Source organism: Bombina bombina, chromosome 5 (genome assembly GCF_027579735.1).
Source record: "Bombina bombina isolate aBomBom1 chromosome 5, aBomBom1.pri, whole genome shotgun sequence".
NCBI classification, from domain to species: Eukaryota; Metazoa; Chordata; class Amphibia; order Anura; family Bombinatoridae; genus Bombina; species Bombina bombina.
The window spans coordinates 357,756,868-357,779,522 of NC_069503.1; the positions used below are offsets into that span (position 1 = coordinate 357,756,868).

The following is a 22,655-nucleotide window of genomic DNA, read 5'->3' on the forward strand; positions in this document are numbered from 1 at the left end:
CCCTTGGATTCACACCAGCAGATATATCTTTTCCATATTTTATGGTAAATCTTTCTAGTTACCGGTTTTCTGGCTTGAACCAGAGTATCTATCACGGAATCTGAAAACCCACGCTTTGATAGAATCAAGCGTTCAATCTCCAAGCCGTCAGCTGGAGGGAGACCAGATTTGGATGTTCGAATGGACCCTGAACAAGAAGGTCCTGTCTCAAAGGTAGCTTCCATGGTGGAACCGATGACATATTCACCAGGTCTGCATACCAAGTCCTGCGTGGCCACGCAGGAGCTATCAAGATCACCGAGGCCCTCTCCTGTTTGATCCTGGCTAGCAGCCTGGGAATGAGAGGAAACGGTGGAAACACATAAGCTAGGTTGAAGGTCCAAGGCGCTACTAGTGCATCCACTAGAGACGCCTTGGAATCCCTGGATCTTGACCCGTAGCAAGGAACCTTAAAGTTCTGACGAGATGCCATCAGATCCATATCTGGAATGCCCCATAGTTGCGTCAACTGGGCAAAGATCTCCGGGTGGAGTTCCCACTTCCCCGGATGGAATGTCTGACGACTCAAATAATCCGCTTCCCAGTTTTCCACACCTGGAATGTGGATCGTAGATAGGTGGCAGGAGTGATTCTCCGCCCATTGTATTATTTTGGTCACTTCTTTCATCGCCAGGGAACTCCTTGTTCCCCCCTGATGATTGAGATACGCAACAGTCGTCATGTTGTCTGACTGGAATCTTATGAATCTGGCCTTTGCTAGCTGAGGCCAAGCCCTGAGAGCATTGAATATCGCTCTTAGTTCCAGAATGTTTATGGGGAGAAGAGACTCTTCCCGAGACCACAGACCCTGAGCTTTCAGGGATTCCCAGACCGCGCCCCAGCCCACTAGGCTGGCATCGGTCGTGACGATGACCCACTCTGGACTGCGGAAGCTCATTCCCTGGGATAGGTGATCCTGGGTTAGCCACCAACGGATTGAGTCTCTGGTCTTCTGATCTACTTGAATCACTGGAGACAAGTCTGTATAGTCCCCATTCCACTGTTTCAGCATGCACAGTTGTAATGGTCTTAGATGAATTCGCGCAAAAGGAACTATGTCCATTGCCGCAACCATCAAACCTACTACTTCCATGCACTGAGCTACGGAAGGACGAGGAATAGAATGAAGAACTTGACAAGCGTTTAGAAGTTTTGACTTTCTGACTTCTGTCAAGAAAATCCTAATTTCTAAGGAATCTATTATTGTTCCCAAGAAGGGAACTCTTGTCGACGGAGACAGGGAACTTTTTTCTATGTTCACCTTCCATCCGTGAGATCTGAGAAAGGCCAGAACGATGTCTGAGTGAGCCTTTGCCTTTGAAAGAGACGACGCTTGTACTAGAATGTCGTCCAAGTACGGTACTACTGCAATGCCCCTTGGTCTTAGAACCGCTAGAAGGGATCCGAGTACCTTTGTGAAAATCCTTGGAGCAGTGGCTAACCCGAATGGGAGTGCCACAAACTGGTAATGTTTGTCCAGAAAGGCGAACCTTAGGAACTGATGATGTTCTTTGTGGATAGGGATATGTAGATACGCATCCTTTAGATCCACAGTAGTCATAAATTGACCTTCCTGAATTGTGGGTAGAATCGTTCGAATGGTTTCCATCTTGAACAATGGTACTCTGAGAAATTTGTTTAGGATCTTTAAATCCAGGATTGGTCTGAAAGTTCCCTCTTTTTTGGGAACTACAAACAGATTTGAGTAAAATCCCATTCCTTGTTCCGCCGTTGGAACTGGGTGTATCACCCCCATCTTTAACAGGTCTTCTACACAATGTAAGAATGCCTGTCTCTTTATTTGGTTTGAGGATAAGTGAGACATGTGGAACCTTCCCCTTGGGGGTAGTTCCTTGAATTCCAGAAGATAACCCTGAGAAACTATTTCTAGCGTCCAGGGATCCTGAACATCTCTTGCCCAAGCCTGAGCAAAGAGAGAGAGTCTGCCCCCTACTAGATCCGGTCCCGGATCGGGGGCTACTCCTTCATGCTGTTTTGTTAGCAGCGGCAGGCTTCTTGGCCTGCTTACCCTTGTTCCAGCCTTGTATCGGTTTCCAGGCTGGTTTGGTCTGTGAGGTATTACCCTCTTGCTTAGAGGATGCAGAATTAGAGCCCGGTCCATTCCTGAAATTACGAAAGGAACGAAAATTAGACTTATTCTTGGCTTTGAAAGGCCTATCTTGTGGGAGAGCGTGGCCCTTTCCCCCAGTGATGTCTGAGATAATCTCTTTCAATTCTGGCCCAAAGAGAGTTTTACCCTTGAAGGGGATATTAAGCAATTTTGTCTTGGATGATAAATCCGCTGACCAAGACTTCAGCCAAATCGCTCTGCGCGCCACAATTGCAAACCCTGAATTTTTCGCCGCTAATCTAGCTATTTGCAAAGCGGCATCTAAAATAAAGGAGTTAGCCAACTTAAGTGCGTGAACTCTGTCCATAACCTCCTCATATGGAGTCTCTCTACTGAGCGACTTTTCTAGTTCCTCGAACCAGAACCACGCTGCTGTAGTGACAGGAACAATGCACGAAATGGGTTGAAGAAGGTAACCTTGCTGCATAAAAATCTTTTTAAGCAAACCCTCCAATTTTTTATCCATAGGATCTTTGAAAGCACAATTATCCTCGGTAGAACTGCCCCCTCGACCTTAGGGACTGTCTGCCATAAGTCCTTTCTGGGGTCGACCATAGGAAATAATTTCTTAAATATAAGAGGGGGAATAAAAGGTATGCCAGGCTTCTCCCATTCCTTATTCACTATGTCCGCCACCCGCTTGGGTATAGGAAAAGCGTCGGGGTGCACCGGAACCTCTAGGAACTTGTCCATCTTGCATAATTTTTCTGGAATGACCAGGTTGTCACAATCATCCAGAGTAGATAACACCTCCTTAAGCAGTGCGCGGAGATGTTCTAATTTAAATTTAAATGTCACAACATCAGGTTCAGCCTGTTGGGAAATTTTTCCTGAATCTGAAATTTCCCCATCTGACAAAACCTCCCTCATGGCCCCTTCAGATTGGTGTGAGGGTATGACAGAACAATTATCATCAGCGCCCTCCTGCTCTTCAGTGTTTAAAACAGAGCAATCGCGCTTTCTCTGATATGCAGGCATTTTGGATAAAATATTTGCTATGGAGTTATCCATTACAGCCGTCAATTGTTGCATGGTAATAAGCATTGGCGTGCTAGAAGTACTAGGGGCCTCCTGCATGGGCAAAACTGGTGTAGACACAGAAGGAGATGATGTAGAACCATGTCTACTCCCTTCATCTGAAGAATCATTTGGCCAACTTCATTATCTGTGACAGTACTGTGCTTACTTTGTTTGGACGCTGTGGCACAATTATCACATAATTTAGAAGGGGGAGACACATTGACTTTCATACATATAGAACATAGCTTATCTGAAGGCACAGACATGTTAAACATGCTTAAACTTGTCAGTAAAACACAAAAACCGTTTTAAAACAAAACCGTTACTGTCTCTTTAAATTTTAAACAGAGCATGCTTTATTACTGAATATGTGAAAAAATATGAAGGAATTGTTCAAAATTTACCAAAATTTCACCACAGTGTCTTAAAGCATTAAAAGTATTGCACACCAATTTACAGAGCTTTAACCCTTAAAATAACGAAACCGGAGCCGGTTACAGTTTTAACCCCTTTACAGTCCCAGCTACAGCCTTTGCTGCGACTCTACCAAGCCCAGAGGGGAATACGATACCAAATGACGCCTTCTAGGAACTTTTCCAACTATTTTCAGGTCCTCACACATGCATCTGCATGTCTTGCTCTCAAAAACAACTGCGCAGTAATGGCGCGAAAATGAGGCTCAGCCTACAACTGGGAAGGCCCTTCCTGACTGGAAAAGGTGTCTAACATAGTGCCTGACGTTAAAAAACGTTCCCCAAGTTTATAAATGTGAAAAACCAGCATAAACATGTATAAAATGCCCAAATAAAGCAATCGATTATGCCCATAGAAGTGTCTACCAGTTTTATAGCCCATATTAAGCCCTTTATTCTGCTTGAGACTAAGAAAATGGCTTACCGGTCCCCATGAGAGGAAATGACAGCCTTCCAGCATTACACAGTCTTGTTAGAAATATGGCTAGTCATACCTTAAGCAGAAAAGTCTGCTAACTGTTTCTCCCAACTGAAGTTACTTCATCTCAACAGTCCTATGTGGAAACAGCAAAGGATTTTAGTTACTGTCTGCTAAAATCATCTTCCTCTCACAAACAGAATTCTTCATCTTTTTCTGTTTCAGAGTAAATAGTACATACCAGCACTATTTTAAAATAACAAACTCTTGATAGTAGAATAAAAAACTACAACTAAACACCACATACTCTTAACCATCTCCGTGGAGATGTTGCCTGTGCAACGGCAAAGAGAATTAATGGGGTGGGCGGAGCCTAGGAGGGACTATATGGCCAGCTTTGCTGGGACTCTTTGCCATTTCCTGTTGGGGAAGAGATATGAGAAATATATATATATATATATATATATATATATATATATATATATACACACATATACTGTATATATACATATGTGTGTGTGTGTGTGTGTGTGAAAAAACTTAATAAAACTGGAAGTTTCCATCCCTGCATAGAAGGATCCCATTAAATACTGCAAGGGCACATAATTTACAGATTAACAATCTTAACACCCACATAGATTTCTATTTGTTTACCAATACCCATATCCCCAAAAAAAAAATTCTGCTGAAAAATAAACCTTTTTTCTTCAAATAAATGTGTCTGCCACATAGATCCACGCAGAGGATCTCTGTAAGGAAAGGTGACATCAATCAAGGTGCTCATTTATATTCTGTTGAAAGCAGAACACAGACTGCCTGCTGCTTACATTTTAATTACTGTTGCTTAAAGGGAACAAAAATAATGTCATCACAAATCAAGAACATAAATAATGTAGCAGACACTGCGTAATGACAATCTGCCTTTTGTTCTTGTTCTGTCTGAGTTTTGGAAAGGTGACAGATCAGCATCAAAGCGCAGCCTAAAACTCAGTATAGCATCTCTTGTATTGCAAAGGCTTCTGCCACTGGGATGTTTAATAACTTGAACAATTCGTATAATTTCGGGTACTCAAAGCCTCATTATTTTGAAATCAATATCGGGGTAAATATAAATTAAAAAAGTATGGACCAGGTCAAGATTACAAGTGAATCGCAAATGTTTGAGCCAAGCAATAAGGGGTTTATAGTGGGGGTTTGCACTTGTTGGGCTTACAACTGGTATTACAAGTTGAAAGTAAACGCGATCACTTGAGCTTAATCTGGATTTATGATAGAATGATTACAGTGACTTCAGAGTTTTGTTTAACTGTTTCGAAAAACATAAGTTGCACAAAATGCATCAAAAATGCATTACAAAATATAGTTACTCTCATAATAACACCATCTAATAAAAATTATTTTAAAAAAATATTGTACAAAAAAATTAAAGGTTCAAAGATAGACAAAGGGCTTTAACATTGAGATACATACATATATATGTCTAAAATGTATATGTATCTATCTATCTATCTATCTCTATGTATATATATATATATATATATATATATATTATATATATATATATATATATTTACATACATACATGTTTACATATGTATTTATATGTGTGTATATGTATTTACAGACATATAAACACAAATACATGTGTACCATATTTTTATTTTATTTTTTATAATTTTTATTTTTATTGAGGGAAACAAAAACAAACAAATATTTTGCTCACATAACAAAAAGTTCACAGATAACAGGGTAATTTGCTGGTTACAAATTTCAGGATACAATGCTAGGGGAGCAAACCTAAAACGTCCCTCATTATTTCCCCACTCGTCAATCAAAACAGTAGAGGCCACTTTTGGGCCTTAATGGAACCATCTAAGCTGGGGGTTTTAAGTAAGGATAGGTCACTTATGGGCCTATACTATACGCTCGCCCTCCTATGTCACAAGGACCACGGGTGGGTCCAAGAATAAAATAAAAACAAAAGGGTAAAGGGAGGGCATAAGAATGCAAAGATTCAGCATTCACTGTGGTGGGGCTCGGAGAGCAAACCATAGTTCTCCGAACAGACTGCTTAAAACTGCCAATTAAACAGAGGATGGTAAAGGGAAAAGGAGCATAAGATAATATGGGGGGGGGGGGGTAACTGTGCCTCTCTGTTCCCATGTTAGACAAGGTTTTTTACGAATATTATCACTAGGTGTTTATGAGCACAGGAAATCTATTAGATAGCTAGAGCCGTTCCAGGGCTTTTAATGGCATAAATAACAATATAAAAAAGACTTACCCAGAACCTACACCTCTATCATCAGACATTAAAGTATAATAATCTACCTGCTACGGTCTTCAGGAAATCCATGCTACTCTCCTTAACACTGTAAATAAGTCTCAATATCACTATATGAGTTTGGCAAGCCCGCAGGTCACTATATACAGTCACATATCCCCTATACATTCGGATAAGCTAGTATGCAAGTATAAGTACCTATATTCTTCTAGGGTATGCACATTAGTATACAGGGATGAGCTGTTTAACATAAATCAATTGAATAACCCATGAGTCAAACCCCCACATGTATCTAACAGGATAATAATCAATCATACAGTGGGAAACTTTAGAATACAAAAGCAAGGGGACCGTAGTAATTGGTTAAAATATCAGTAGTTTGCATCATAAGCAATTCTTCATACCCAACACATATAAGATGCGTCATCAGACAGTAAAGTCATCATAAAACAGGATGAAAGATGAGGGACAATGAACTGTGTCCAAATATACATGAGTTTAAAGAATAATAAAGGAACACAGATAATTGAGCTGCTGCGTAATACACCAGTGTAGTCAAATCCACATTAAAGCACATCACACAGCCCCTCACGAAACTCACAGACCTAACCTACTCCAATTTCCTCCGTGACTGCAGTATACGTGGCATTCAAATTAATCTTTGTAAGTGGAGCCCTTTTACAGTTTTGCGTAACAAACAGATCAGTGAGGGTTGAGCGGTGCAACAAATCCAGCAGCCATTGAAACACAGAGGTATATGATCCCCAAAATCTTCTTTTTCTCGTAGGTGTCTGAGGCTTCCCTTGAACTAATCTCTTTGTGATCCCATGATGGTCTAGTTGCTGAACGGACCTTTTTGCAGCTAAGGCTCCAGTTACCCTGCGTGATAGGGAGATCACCTTTATGTGGGTTCGCCCACTGTGTGTCTCGGTCTGATCAATCTGCTGCAACTGCGATGCTAGGCAAGGTATTCACTGTAGGATGGGAGGTTGCATCTTCAGAGCCACAGCTCTTATCCTGCATTCCCTCTAGAAAGTTGCGGCTCTGGATGATTGACTCTATGCGCCACTCTAGTCTGCCATAGTGATCCCATAATAACTTTTCTAAAGTCTCCCATGTCAGATTATGGGCACAATCCATAGCTATTGGGCAAAGTTAAAAAACGATCTACGGCAGAATATTGTCAAAATATGTGGTAGGAGCTTCCCTATAAACTCTGTATGCGGCCCCTTAACCCAGGTAGCCGGGGGGGGGGGGGGAAATGCCAAGTTCATGTAGGTAGGCCGCAGCCCTCCGAGTTCAAATATAAAGACCTTTAAGATGGCTGAAAATAGGTTCCTTCAGCTCGCCCTGAGCTCATAGATCCTTTAACAGGAATCTCTGATGTAGATTATGTCCTCAGATAGAAAAATTTGGCAGGTTATTAAAAATTCCTGATGAGCTGCAGATAATGCGTCCATCCATGACTGCTGCTTGACCACGCCCCATGTGTACTATATTTTACCAAAAAAAACATCATATATATGTAAAAAATATTTATTTAAGAATAAATAGAACATATTCTGTTATTTGAAGAACATTGGAATGTGAAATATTCATATGTTCATGTTGGGTTAGCGCAAATGAGAATATGCGATCGGGTTTGCGCGAGAATTTTTCCCACTTTTTTTCTCCATTGAATGCTATTAGGGAATAAGTGAATGTGCACACAAAATTCTAACTTCAGCTTTTTGCGCTTTTCGAATTAGTGTGGGAGCAAAAACAGTTTACTTTGAACTCGTAATACGAGTGCAATCCGACAAGCGCAAAAAACTTACTTCTAGGGCAATTAATGCTCGAGCTGAAGCGTTAAATTGCCCTCCACTCGTAATATGACCCTATGTTGGTAAAAATGTGTTTAACTCTATCAAGGAGTAAAAAAGACTGTTAATCTTGTGATGAGAATCAATAACAACCTGCAACTCCTGTGCAGAACACAGCTCGAGTCAAGCAAGAGTGCTATACAAGCAGTCAATAACTGGCTGTGTCCTGTTTAGAAGTAGCACAGGAGCACACCTGGAGATAAATCACCCTGAACTCTTTTTTCAGGGGTGACTGACAGGCAATGCTCCCGCAGTAGCAAGCGCTGTAGAAGCAAATGCTTCTGCAATAATAAACGTGGGCAGCAGATGACAACTCGCTGAGAATTTAATTAGACAGGTTCCCTAGCTGGGAACTTTGTCTGCTCATCAGTTTATAAGTTGGTCCCTGGTTCGTGAGTCTAAATGTGCAACCAACACACATTTATGTATAGTGAATCAAAGCATAATAATTTGTTATGACATTTTAATTAATCAATTTTATTGTGGTTTTACTAACAGTGCAAAATAATCAATTTGCTTTGTTAAAGTGCTGACCGTTAGCAATAAAAAATAAAATAAAATCACTGGCTATTAAGACAAAGTTAATATGAGCAGCATTTTTTAACAGTATGAGATCTAAGGGGTGTAATGTACTCCCATTTATTATTCTAACCTCAAATGTGCCAGCTGCCCTGGATTTGCAGAGTAGTAGTATTTTTACATGTTTGGTGGTCTACATAGAGCAAGGAGAGAGGTAAAGGAGGGTGAAGGGGATTTACACTAAAAGCTTAAAGTAAGGATAAGTAAAAGAACATAGGTACAGCCTTCATCCTTTATATTCAGATTTTTCGTTGTTGCACCCTCAGATATTGTGGTCTACAATGTGCCGAGTTTCTTTTGTTCAGCAAGGTGACATGATATGTAAATGAATAATCTCGTAGCTCCCGTAGGCAGTCACATTATAAAAAGGCACGTCATGCGTTTTGTGGCATGATTGGGTCCTGGCCAGGGGCCTTTGGTATCGTATTACACTGTATTATTGAATGTATTGATGATTTTTATTATTGTTATTAGTAGTAGTTTTTGATATACCAGCCTAGTACAGGAACACCCAGCTTTCTTAAATAATTATATACACAAGAGAATAGCAGATCGCCAATCCCTTTTTGTTATGCTCCATATGGAGACTTAATAGTCATGGGTAGACTTTATTCATTTATTTTCTTTTAACTCTACCTATATATTAAAAGCTAAGTTTTAGTTATTTTTCCTAATTTGTTTGAGGTTGAGACTCCCCTCTCCCTTTCTATTCCAATATTTTTGGGATTAATGGTGTTTTGTTTATTTTGTGTGCTTATGGGATGCTTCTTTCTCTTTCCATGTTAATAACTATAATTACTTGCATCCAGCACTACCTGACTGGTGGGTTTTTGTTAGTCCTCTAGATCAGTGTATATCTATACAGTTTTGACATATATACTCTCCATATATCTATTTTCATTATAAAAAAGTACCTCTAGTACGTTTATCACAATCAAAATCTGTGGGCCAGGATGACTAAGGCTAAAGGAAACCACTAATGGAGTTCATGGTCCCTACGTTTTGATCATGGTCCCTACTTTTTGTGTGTTGTTTGTTTTCTTTTAATATTTTTGTTGGATTTTATATAGTTTACCAAACATCAAACAATTGAGAATATTTATATTTATATTATACAAAAAAGTATGTAGATGTAGATGGGTATTTCAAGTAGTCCCATGAAATTAAACATTTAAAACTGAATGAGTAAGCAGATTCAGCTTAACTTCCTTTATGTTTTTACCTCACATAATAGTTCAGCATCTACCAAATGTACAATTATTTCAGAACATCAAGAGCAAACTGCTGGGGGGTTCTTTTGATCAATGATGGTTAGTAACATACAGAATGTTACACAGAAAGCAAAGACAATTCAAGTTAACCATGGCAATGCTGAGGCACCACACCATCTCTGCTGGGTGACTATTCCAGGTATCAACTACATCTCAGGAGTGTATAATGACACAAGGACGCTCCACTCCTGACGAAGGTGTGTGGGCCTGTGGCAGCAAAAAAACATAATTTATGTAAGGCCCACAACAGGTGTGTCTAAACATTTTATAGTTGAACATAGGGGGCGATGTAAGAACATTTAGCTGGATGATTATTGATCTGGTGATGAGAAAACCTAGGGGATCTTTTCAGGAAAGAGGCATATTGGATCTTTACGCTAAGGACACGTAAACCCAATGGCCTGAATATAGATGGGGATATTATAATTTTTTGGGAATAAAGAGTAATTGTTGATACAGTTAGAAACACTTTAGAGACATCATTAGGTCCCAATGGTAATTTATTCATCTATTTATTTGTTATATACCCCATCATATTTAACCGTAGGAGATCTTTTATTATTGTTAAAAATATTGAACAGTGTAGATCCATTATGAAGATATAAAATAATTAGCATTTGTATTAGCTTATTCTATTCTATTCTATTAAATTAACACTTCATATTATGAGGAGGAAAAGTAAGTAGCTGAATGAGTATAATTATACATTTGTATTGCGTTCTTATTTTTTCAGAATGAAGCACAAGTATTTTCCTTGTGAGTATACACATATGAATTCTGTGAAATAATTGGTACAGGTATCAAATATCTGAATGAATATGACTTTAAGGTATGGTAATATACATAGATTAATTATGAAAGTGTATGTGTATATTTATATTTATATATTTCCCTGAGAAATGAATGTAATTGTATTTGTATATGTAGAAGTTTTCCTCTGAGTAGGTGACAGGTGGTCACTGTTCTTATTGATTGACTGCTGTTACTTTAAATCTCCAGCTTTCAGAAACTGTGGGGAATGGGTCATCCAATAAGAATGTGAGGGAGCGTATTTAAGCTCTACTGGTGCCAAGTCAAATTAAGTCTATGAATAAGGCTAGACAGCCGAAACGGTCAGACTGACGGATTTACCTGCAGTTTTTTTTTTTAAATCTACATGTGTGCTGAATCTTTTAAAGAAATATGGAATAAAGATATTGAGTAATTTTTTTAAACTTTCAAAGTGGTTATCGTTTAAGATATGTAAGAACTTACCTGATAAATTCATTTATTTCATATTGGCAAGAGTCCATGAGCTAGTGACGTATGGGATATACATTCCTACCATGAGGGGCAAAGTTTCCCAAACCTCAAAATGAATATAAATACACCCCTCACCACACTCACAATTCAGTTTAACAAATAGCCAAGTAGTGGGGTGATAGAAAAAGGAGTAAAAAGCATAAAAAAAGGAACTGGAAATATAATTGTGCTTTATACAAAAAAACAACATAACCACCATAAAAAGGGTGGGACTCATGGACTCTTGCCAATATGAAAGAAATTAATTTATCAGGTAAGTCCTTACATAAATTATATTTTCTTTCATGTAATTGGCAAGAGTCCATGAGCTAGTGATGTATGGGATAGTAATACCCTAGATGTGGTACTCCACAGAAGAGTCACTAGAGAGGGAGGGATACAAATAAAAACAGCCATTTTCCGCTGAAAAAATTAAATCCACATCCAAAAAAATAAGTTTTTCTTATAATTGAAAAGAAAAAACTTAAAACATAAGCATCTAACCACCAAGTCAGAGAGAGTCGAACATTGGGATTTAAGGATATTGTGATACCCTTGTATAATCCCTGCACCATTGATACAGCATACAAAGCTGAAGAGGTCTCATATGAAAATGAACAAAGGGGATCGTATCCAATGCTGCAGTCATGAGATCTAAAACTTTCATGCACATAGCCACTGAAGGGAATGATTGCGACTGAAGGTTTCGACAAGCTGAAACCAATTTTATTTGTCTCTTGTCTGTTAGAGACAAAGTCATGGACATGAATCTATCTGGAAACCTAAAAAGGTGACCCTTGTCTGAGGAATCAGGGAACGATTTGGAAAATCGATCCTTTAACCTTGTCTTTGAAGAAACAACACTAGTTGATTCATGTGAGATTCGGCAGAATGTAAAGACTGAGCTAGTACCAAGATATCATCCAAATAAGGAAACACCGCAATACCCTGTTCTCCGATTACAGAGAGTACGGCACCGAGAACCTTTGAAAAAATTCTTGGAGCTGTCACTAGGCCAAATGGAAGAGCAACAAATTGGTAATGCTTGTCTAGAAAAGAGAATTTCAGAAACTGATAGTGGTCTGGATGAATCGGAATATGAAGATATGCATCCTGTTAGTATATTGTGGACATATAATGACCTTGCTGAACAAAAGGCAGAATAGTCCTTATAGTCACCATTTTGAAAGTTGACACTTTTACAAAACGAATCAAAATTTTCAGATCCAGAACTGGCCTGAATGAAATTTTCTTTTTTTGGGACAATGAATAGATTTGAATAAAACCCCAGACCCTGTTCCTGAAACGGAACTAGTATGATTACCCCTGAAAGCTCTAGATCTGAAACACACTTCAGAAAAGCCTGAGCCTTCACTGGATTTGCTGGAACATGTGAGAGAAAAAAATCTTCTCACAGGAGGTCTTACTCTGAAACCTATTCAATACCCTTGAAAGACAATACTCTGAATCCATTGATTTTGGACAGAATCTGCCCAAATGCTTTGGAAAAAATTTAATCTGCCCCCCACCAGCTGAGCTGGAATCAGGGCCGCACCTTCATGCGGACTTGGAGCTGGCTTTGGTTTCTTAAAAGGCTTGGATTTATTCCAACTTGAAGAAGGTTTCCAAATGGAACCAGATTCTTTGGGGGAAGGATTGGCTTTCTGTTCCTTATTCTGTCGAAAAGAACGAAAATGATTAGAAGCTTTAGATTTACCAGTAGATCTTTTATCCTGAGGTAAAAAAACTCCCTTCCCCCCCAGTGACAGTTGAAATAATTGGATCCAACTGAGAAACAAATAAATTGTTACCTTAGAAAGAAAGAGATAGTAATTTAGACTTAGAAACCATGTCAGCATTCCAATATTTGAGCCACAAAGCTCTTCTAGCTAAAATAGCTAAAGACATAGATTTAACATCACAGATAAAAATGATTAGCATGTTGAAGCAAGCAAACAATGCTAGACAAATCAGGATCTATTTCCTGTTGCACTAAGCTTTCCAACCAAAAAGTTGATGCAGCTGCAACATCAGCCATAGATATAGCAGGCCTAAGAATGTAGCCAGAAAATAAATAAGCTTTCCTTAGATAAGATTCAAGTTTACTATCTAAAGGGTCCTTAAAATAAGTACTATCTTCCATAGGAATAGTAGTACGTTTGGCAAGAATAGAGATAGCCCCATCAACTTTGGAGATTTTTTCCCAAAACTCCAATCTAACCGCTGGCAAAGGATACAACTTTTTAAACCTAGAAGAAGGTATAAAATAAGTACCAGGCCTATTCCATTCCTTTGAAATTATATCAGAAATAGCATCAGGAACTGGAAAAACCTCGGGAGTAACCACAGGAGGTTTATAAACAGAACTTAAATGTTTACTAGTTTTAGTATCAAGAAAACTAGTTTCCTCAATATCCAAAGTAATCAACACCTCTTTTAACAAGGAACGAATATACTCCATCTTAAAGAGATAAGTAAATTTGTCAGTGTCAATATCTGAGGTAGGATCTTCTGAACCAGATAGATCCTCATCAGAGGAGGAAAATTCAGTATGTTGTCGGCCATTTTAAAATTCATCAACTTTATGAGAAGTTTTAAAATACCTTTTACATCTTTTAGAAGGCAGAATAGCAGACAAAGCCTTCTGAATCGCATCAGCAATAAAATCTTTTATATTCACAGGGATATCATGTACATTAGATGTTGAAGGAACAGCAGGCTTTGTATTAGTACTGATATATACATTTTCTGCATGTAAAAGCTTATCATGACAACTGTTACATACTACAGCTGGAGATCTAATCTACGCTAAGTTACAACAGATACACTTAGTTTTGGTAGAACTGTTATCAGGCAGCAGGGTTCCAACAGTGGTTTCTGAGACAGGATCAGATTGAGACATCTTGCAAATGTAAAAGGAAAAAACAACATATAAAGCAAAATTATCAATTTCCTTATATGGCAGTTTCAGGAATGGGAAAAAATGCAAACAGCATAGCCCTCTGAGCATAAAAAAAGAAGCAAGAGGCATATAGGAAGTTGGGTTTAAATAATTAAATTATTTGGCGCCAAGTAGGACGCGCAATACAAAATGAAATTTTTTGGTGCTAACAACATCCGGAAATGACGCAACTCACATCATGGCAGACGTAACCTTGTGCAAGGAAACCTGGCATCAACTAAGATGCCTGAAATTACGAGTTTGCGTCACTGAACGTACCTTTGCACCAAAAAAAAATCTTGCACCAAGAATGATGCAGTAAATATCAGCATTTTGCAACCTTGCGAGCCTAATTTTGCCCGTGAAAATTAATGAAAAAGAAGTCAATTTGAAGAAAAGACTATACCCCATCTAAGAAAAAATAACTTCCTAAATATGTTTCCCAATTTTGAAACTGATAGTCTGCAGAAGGAAATATACATAAACCTTACTCATGGCAAATATAAGTACAATACATATATTTAAAACTTTATATTAATACATAAAGTGCCAAACCATAGCTGAGAGTGTCTTAAGTAATGAAAACATACTTACCGAATGAAACCCATCCACATATAGCAGTCGCAGATAGCCAAGCCAGTACTGAAATAGTTATCAGTAGAGGTAATGGAATATGAGAGTATATCGTCGATCTGAAAAGGTAGGTAGGAGATAAATCTCTACGACTGATAACAGAGAACCTTTAAAAAGATTTCCTGTGAGGAAAACCATAGAATCAATAGGTGATACTCTCTTCACATCCCTCTGACAAACACTGTACTCTGAGAGGAATCAGGATTCAAAATGCTGAGAAGCACATATCACAGAAGAAAATCAAGCACAAATTTACTTCACCACCTCCATAGGAGGCAAAGTTTGTAGAAACTGAATTGTGGGTGTGGTGAGGGGTGTATTTATAGGCATTTTGTGGTTTGGGAAACTTTGCCCATCCTGGTAGGAATGTATATCCCATACATCACTAGCTCAAGGACTCTTGCCAATTACATGAAAGAAAGTGGCCCCAAGACTGCTCCTAATGAGGGTGTGGAGGCCTGTTGCCAAAGAAAAATGGCCCTAGGCATGGTGGGGAGTGAAGGCGGGGCCGGTCTTTAAACACTTCAAGGGCTGATTTCCCAGTTCAGCCCTGCTACCAAGGTATCTTCTTAACATGGGATTACAAGAGAACAAAACAAATTTGATAATATAAGTAAATTACAAAGTTGCTCTTTGAATGATATAATGGTAATTTTGATTTTACTGTCCCTTTAACTTACTTCTGGGTTTTTTTCTTAGCCCAATGTAAATTGGTGGAGAAACAACATGACTTAGGAATTGGGAAAGTCGGTGTTGTTAAGTTTGCCATAATGAGTTCTAAGACAATTTTTGCTTACAATGAACAAGTGGTTCATGGTGACATCTTTTGGAAGTTTGTCTGTAATTAATATAATTAAGAATCTTTATATTGTAGTCAATGGAAAAATGCTAACATGTTTATAACTATATGGGTAGCTTGCCGGATGATCCTGGGGTCACTTTGTATGGCATGTGAAGAACAAGATGAGGGCAGTTTACACAGGTACAATAAACAGGCAAAACTCTTCAGTGACAGCAAAATACACAAACTTTTACATGATCTGTATGGAAAAACTCTTTAGGCAGACTATGTTCCTAACATGAAAAACTAGATATGCAAGAGTTTTAAAGGTTAAGAACAAGCTGTGCTATAATGAAAAATGCACAGAGCAGACGTGTAAAATCCTAACAATTTCATGTAAAAAAAATGAAATCAATTAAGTGTGACCTCCTTAAAGGAACCTTCTGTTCAAAATTAAACTTCCATGATTCAGATAGGGCATGCAATTTTAAACACCTTTCCTATTTACTTTTATCATCAAATTTGCTTTGTTCTCTTGGAAGTCTTTGTCGAAAGCTAAACCTAGGTAGGCTCATATGCCAGTTTCTAAGCCCTTGAAGACCGCCTCTTATCTCAGTGCATTTTGACAGTTTTTCCCAGCTAGACAGCACCAGTTCATGTGTGCCATATATATAACATTTTGCTCACTCCCATGGAATTATTTATGCGACCACACTGATTGTATAATCTGCAAGTTTGTCAAAAGAACTGAAATAAGGGGGCAGTTTGCAGAAGCTTTGACACAAAACTGAGGAATGGGTAATGAAGGGATTATCTATCTTGTTAAACAAACATTTTCAAGTAGACTGTCCCTTTTTAATTAAAAAATATCTAAGTAAATACAAAATAATAAAAACTAAAATTTAAAGGGATGCGTACAAAATAATTAAAGAATGAATGAATATTTTAAATTGACTTGCTTGTTCTTTTTTCACACAAAGGGGCAGGAATGGGGGGAGACTTTAAAAATGCCTGGGACAAGCATAAGGCTATCCTACAAACTAGATAAGTTTATACTGTTAGGTAATATCAGGCAGACTTGATGGGCCTATGGCTCTTATCTGCCGTCAATATCTATGTTTCTATGCAAGAATGAAAGGAAGAAGCTACAGAGAAAGCTGTAGAAAGTTTATACAAAAAAATGTAACATCTGGTGATATAAAATTGTAAAAGATTTTTGTTAAAATTGGTTGTATATTTGCTTCCCATTGGAAATAATGGAAACTAATTTCTTTAAAAATATTCAGAATAATCGACTCAAAATACAGCCAAACTTCGTTAAAAATCTGACTTACTCAAGAAACTACTAAAATATGAATTTGTCTCATTTTGTCACACATTGACTACTGCAACCTGCTCCTAAAATGGCCTTCAAAAATCCTGCCTCCCCCCCTCAAATCTATCGGGATTACTTCAGCTGGACTCATCCACCTAAGTCACCAATATACTTCAGCTGCCCTGCTCTGCAAGTCCCTACATTGGCTCCCAATACACTTTAGAATGAAAATCTAAATATTAGCCCTAAACCTATAAAGCACTCAATAGCCTCATTCCTAACTATATGTCCTCATTATCTCCAAATACTCCCCAATCCGCTATCTTTGATAAAACTCTGACCTACAACTAACTCTCCATTCCTATTATTTCTTCTTCCCTTTCTCACCTCCAAGACTTCTCATGTGCTGCTTCTGTGCTCTGGAACTCGCTGCTCCATCAGATTATTTAGTTTCAGGCACTGTTTGAAAACCCATCAATTTAAAGAGGCTTACCATCTCTCCTCTAACTGAACCTGGAGATTGTAAGCTCTTCAGAGCAGGGGCCACCAATTCCTTTACTAACTTCTTTTCTTTAGACTGTTATGAATCTGTATCTTACCATACATTTTTGTCATTGTATACATTTTGTATTTAGAGCTACAGAATTTGGCTGCGTTGTACAAAAAAATGATCATATTAATAACAATCTTGTTATAAAAAACTTGTATTCTAGCCTGTGATAATGTGAATAGGAAAAAAAACTGCAACTAAACATTATAAACTCACATTATTAGTAATAAACCATAAATACAAAAAAAAGAAAAGAAAAATAAACTCATTTTATACAAACCTCTTACCTTGTCCTCTCATACTGGGGATGCTAAAGTGCAAGTTTGATGGATATTCCAGCACTGTTGTGAACTTCAATTTGTCAAATGCTCCAGAGGGGAATGAGACCAATAATTCCTGCAATACAAAATAAATAAATATAAAAAAAAAATAAAGCAATTAATCGTAATGCATAAAGGTTTATAAGTTATAAAAATGATTAGTAAACAAACATTATGATTTTAAAAGTAAATATAAAAGGCATTAGTGCATGAGAAATATACACAGATACCTAATCAGGTTTATCTTTAAAGTGATGGTAAATTCGACAACGTTGTTTATTGGCAGTCAATGCAACCCATGTGCATTAGCAATGCGCATAATAATTCAGCCGGCTGTTGAGCATTGAGCATGTGCGAAAAAATTCAAGCACATAAGCACAGCATTATGCCTATGCAGAGACCAGAGAGCAGATTGGATCGCTCTCTAACGTGCTGTGCAAATGCTGGAATACAATTGTAAGAATTTATTTTTTAAAAAGACACTTAGGTATTTATATAATTTAGTTAGCACCATAATATTTATCATCACTTTCAGAATACAGGTTCTGAAACAGTAAAAATTACCTTCACTTTAAGAAAGAACACATATGATGAGATTTAGCTCCTTTACATAACAGCTAAACTGTGAAGCAAAACTCCCTAGCTAGTGTGGGTGTAAAAGGAAGAGTGAGTTCTGCTGCTAGTGAGTGTCATTTTTTCAACAAGGGTCAAATCCCAAATGCCTTATTTTGCCGAGTGTCATTCTTAAATACTTCACATGCCCAGAGACTAAAGCTTTATATTTAAAGGGACAGTCTAGTCAAAATTAAACTTTCATTATTCAGATAGGACATGTAATTTTAATCAACTTTCCAATTTACTTTTATCATCAAATTTGCTTTTTTCTCTTGCTATTGTTAGTTGAAACTAAACCTAGGTAGGCTCATATGCTAATTTCTAAGCCCTTGGGGCTGCCTCTTATCACATGCTTTTTAAAGTGTTTTTAACAACAAAAGACTTGATAGTTCACGTGGGCCATATAGATAATACTGTGTTCAGGCACAACAAGTTATTTAAGATTTAGCACAACACAATGCTAAATGCAAGTCAATAGATAATAAACAGTCACAGTCATGTGATGAGGGGGCTGTCAGAAGGTTCTTAAATACAAGGTAATCACAGAGGTAAAAAGTATATTAATACAACTGTGTTGGTTATGCAAAACTGGGAAATGGGTGATAAAGGGATTATGTATCTTTTAAAACAATAAAAATTCTATTTGTAAACTGTCCCTTTAAGTAAAATTCTAGTTAGAAAGCAGAGCCAGTAAATACAGTATTAAGAATACTGCAATTTCTTTAAAAATCTAGGCTGTCAGAATCAATGCATTTTAGGTCTCTCTCTGGTAGTCTTGATTTGCAAAAGAGACATACTTCAAAGATCATGGCAAGCATCAAGTAATTTATTTTATATGCATGTATTGTAGAGATAGAAAAATAGAGAATGAATACATTGCAGTGAACAATATCTCACAATATAACTGCAAAAGGAAGCTGCAAAAAGTTTTATTAGTGTTGCGCAAACAATATCATTGGTTTAACTCTCTGTATGTGTTTAAATACACGCACACATATACATATATATATATATATATATATATATATATATATATATATACATATACATATATATATATATATATATATATTTATATACACACATACACACATATATACATATACACACATACATATACATATATACAGTATCTCAAAAAAGTACACCCCTCACATTTTTGTAAATATTTTATATCTTTTCATGTAACAACACTGAAGAAATGACACTTTGCTACAATGTAAAGTAGTGAGTGTACAGCCTGTGAAATAGTGCACATTTGCTGTCCCTTTAAAACAACAACACAGCCATTAATGTCTAAACCGTTGGCAAGAATAGTGAGTAGACCCCTAAGTGGAAATTTCCAAATTGGGCCCTAAGTATCAATATTGTGTGTGGCCACCATTATTTTCCATGGGCATGGAGTTCACCTGAGCTTCACAGGTTGCCACTGGAGTCCTCTTCCACTCCTCCATGACGACATCACGGAGCTGGTGTATGTTAGAGACCTTGCGCTCCCCCACCTTCCGTTTGAGGATGCCCCACAGATGCTCAATTGGGTTTATGTCTGGAGACATGCTTAGCCAGTCCATCACCTTTACCCTCAGCTTCTTTTGCAAGGCAGTGGTCACCTTGGAGGTGTGTTTGGGGTAGTTATGTTAACTGCGGCCCATTCTCCGAAGGGAGGGGATCATGCTCTGCTTCAGTATGTCATAGTACATGTTGGCATTGATGGTTCCCTCAGTGAACTGTAGCTCCCCACCCAGTCCCGGCAGCACTCATGCAGGTCCAGACCATGACACTCCCATCACCATGCTTGACTGTAGGCAACACACTTGTCTTTGTACTCCTCACCTGGTTTCCCCCAAAAAACGCTTGACACCATCTGAACCAAATAAGTTTATCTTGGTCTCATTGGACCACAGGACATGGTTCTAGTAATCCATGCCCTAAGTCTGCTTGTCTTCAGCAAATTGTTTGCGGGCTTTCTTGTGCATCATCTTTAGAAGAGGCTTCCTTCTGGGACAACCTCTGGCAATATGACGCTGAGCACGTGCACTCAATTTCTTTGGTCGACAATGGCAAAACCTGTTCCGAGTGGAACCTGTCCTGTGAAACCGCTGTATGGTCTTGCCCACCATGCTGCAGCTCAGTTTCAGGGTCTTGGCAATATTCTTATAGCCTAGGCCATCTTTATGTAGAGCAACACTTCTTTTTTCAGATCCTCAGAGAGTTATTTGCCATGAGGTGCCATGTTGAACTTCCAGTGACCAGTATGAGAAAGTGTGAGAGAGCGATAACACCAAATATAAAGGGATGTTCCAGACAAAATTGGAAACCACATTGATGCATTTTGGTATTGAACAGAAGCATTTTTGTAATATACATGCATTAGCAAAAATGCTTCTAATGAAATGCTTCTAATAAAAGCTATAGCTGATTCAAACGAGTATTTAAATATGCACCATGCACCAGCATTTTAAACACAACACTTGCTCAGAGAGCCTAATGTGCTTGTACCATCTAGTAATGACTCAATTTGTTAATTGCTGACATGAAACAAGCGCCACTGGTGCTCTGATCAGCTGCAGTATTTAAAATGTAGGCGCAGTGAGAATATCTAGCTATGCTTCACATGCACATGCAGAGAAAAATGCTAACACTAAAACAGTGATAACTTTTACTAGAAGCATTTTTGCCAATACATTTATATTGCAAATATGTTTCTAGTCTAAGATGTGATTTATATATGTGCATTTAAATATTGACAGGAATGTCCCTTTAACACACCTGCTCCCCATTCACACCTGAGACCTTGTAACACTAACGAGTCACATGACACCGGGGAGGGAAAATGGCTAATTGGGTCCAAGTTGGACATTTCCACTTAGGGGTGTACTCACTTTTGTTGCCAGATATTTAGACATTAATGGCTTTATGTTGAGTTATTTTGAGGGGACAGTAAATTTATACTGTTTTACAGGCTGTACACTCACTATTTTATATTGAAGCACAGCGTCTTTTCTTCATAGTTGTCACATAAAAAGATATAATACATTTTTTACAAAAATGTGAGGGGTGTACTCACTTTTGTGAGATACTGTATATACATAATATATAAACATTATAAATATATAATTTTTTGCATCCTTTATTGTGTGTGTTTTTAGAATATACTTTCCTAACATAAAAAATATGTTAATACAATTTGCAGACTCAACATGTTCCTAAATAATTTAATTTAAATAAAAACAACAGCAAAGAAATAATAATTTAGAAAAGCTGTTTAATAAAAATATTCTTTGAGACTCAATTGCAAATAAAAAGATATCAGTTCATTTGTATAGTATAATTCTGTGACAAATGAGACCACCCTATGAAATATTTGTCACAGTTGTCAGGTCGAACAGACATTTTATGTTGCTATACACTGAAAAACATGACAGATCTACAAACGTGATGAAGTCTAGAGCCCAGGTAAGGAAATACTTAATCACTGGTGTTTGCCATATGGAACTAAAGCTACACATTAACCAAAATCTGCTCTGGATTTATAAAAATATTTTGACATTTGCGGGTTCTGTACACATTATTCTATTAAATGTAGTAATTTTACAATTGTTGCATTCAGTGCTGAAGGACGACACAAACAGCCATAGTTTTATATAATTCAAGAGTCTTAACAGGTTGTTCATTAATAGTGCCAAACAGCTGCAGACTTCTATTTTTTATTTAGGCACATACGTACATAAGTTTGAATAGTCACTCCACCAAAAGGAAATGAAAGCTATGCTTTTCTCTGATAGAACAGCTAGACTGTGTTAAATCAAATGTGTCAGCAGAAACTGTACAACCAAAACGCACATAATAACTTTTCTTACAAAACAGATTTAGGTAAATGAATTAGTTTTATTATATACCCTTTAATAAAATATTTAAGAAATGTTCTGTGTGTCCCTTTTTTATCATTTCAAAACATTTGACAATAGGTTTGTAGTAATGCAAAGTGTTATAGCAACAACGTATAAGTATCTTTCTATCTTAAGAGGGTCATGTGACAACTACATCCTTACAATGAGAGAACATAAAAGTAAAAATTAAAATGGGGCTATTTAGAGACATAATAATGACAGGACTAAACATGTAACCTCTTTAGTTTTGCA

General features: G+C 37.6%; 1 protein-coding gene across 5 annotated transcripts in view; it reads right to left on the reverse strand.

Moving 5' to 3' along the window:
* Nucleotides 1–22,655, reverse strand: part of OSBPL3 (oxysterol binding protein like 3) — a 580,670-nt gene that overhangs the window by 368,444 nt on the left and 189,571 nt on the right. For 3 of the 5 annotated variants that reach the window (XM_053714156.1, XM_053714152.1, XM_053714154.1), the window contains one exon: nucleotides 17,866–17,974. The gene's annotated coding sequence lies outside the window, so the exon portion shown is untranslated. Of the gene's footprint in view, nucleotides 1–17,858; nucleotides 17,975–22,655 lie in introns of all 5 variants that reach the window. The other 2 variants (XM_053714153.1, XM_053714155.1) reach the window with 1 other exon arrangement.